General features: G+C 36.6%; 1 protein-coding gene across 1 annotated transcript in view; it reads left to right on the forward strand.

The window, feature by feature from the left end:
• FSIP2 (fibrous sheath interacting protein 2) overlaps window positions 1-1,171 on the forward strand; it is a 121,964-nt gene that overhangs the window by 7,322 nt on the left and 113,471 nt on the right.

Genomic DNA, 1,171 nt, shown 5'->3' on the forward strand with positions numbered 1-1,171 from the left:
TTAAGTGTCTCAGGAGACAAGCTTGCCTGTACTGCAGTTCTAACCAACTCCCTTATACTTATTGTTTTTTTAATACTGAAACTATAAAAACTTATTTTAAAGCCAATTGCTATTATATTCCTACATGGTATTCTACTACGTTGCCAATCAGTAAGAATGAATAGTACCAGGAGGAGGTAGGGAAGGAGGAAAAAGAAGGAAGAGAGGAAGGAAAAAAAAGAAAGTCTAAAAGGAGGAATATGGAGCTATGACTTTGCTATGCCCAATCACTACCAGCTTCCTTTTATTTATAACATTATAAAACCATTAATTAATGGATTTTTCTCCCTTGAAAATAGTTAAAACTTCATGGCCAGAATGCAAAAATGTAGACTGGTTTTAACTGTGACTCTGTAGTATGAGGAAAGGAAAGTATCATTTTCTATGCAGCTATCATCACAGTGTCCTATCAATCCTATTTATGCCCCATCAATCCTATTTCTAAGTCTGAACCTGCCTGTGTCCCTCCAGTGTATATATTACTATCTGGTCTCTGTTGGCCCTTATTTTTACTAACCTCAAAGTTATTTTGTGCACTTCCTTCTATTAATAATAACACTTAAAATTCTGTTCAGGTGGTTTCTTCTCCTGCCCCTAACACTGTTACCTATTAAATGAAGCTCAGAGTGCTTAGGCAAGCATTCGGTGTCTAGAGTCCAGGCCCCACCTAATGTTTCAACTTTATTTTACACTATATCTTTGATGACGTCTGTGATCTAAGGGTGATATGTACAGGCTCTGGAGCCAGACTGCTGAAGTTCAAGTCTTGCTTTATTGTTTTCTAGTCAGGTAATGACTTGGGCAAATTATTTAACCTCTCTGAGCCAGTTTCATCATCTGAAAACAAATTTATAATAATACTCCTAAATAAGTACTATAAAGAGCACAAAAGTTCTAACACATGGTTAGAACTTCATTTATTTCATTGTTCAGTCAAATGACACTACTGACCATTTCTAAAACGCAGGTTACCTTTCCCATTTCTCTGCCTCACTTTATCCAGTTTTCTCAGCTTAGAACGACCTCATCACTGCCTCTGTTTATCAAAATCCTATAATTCTTTTCTCCCATTACACATCTCTCCATCCTTCCCAGTTTATCCTCCAAATCCCATATATAGGTTAGCATCTGG

The sequence above is a fragment of the Propithecus coquereli genome, unplaced genomic scaffold (genome assembly GCF_000956105.1).
Source record: "Propithecus coquereli isolate 6110/MARCELLA unplaced genomic scaffold, Pcoq_1.0 Scaffold82, whole genome shotgun sequence".
NCBI lineage: Eukaryota > Metazoa > Chordata > Mammalia > Primates > Indriidae > Propithecus > Propithecus coquereli.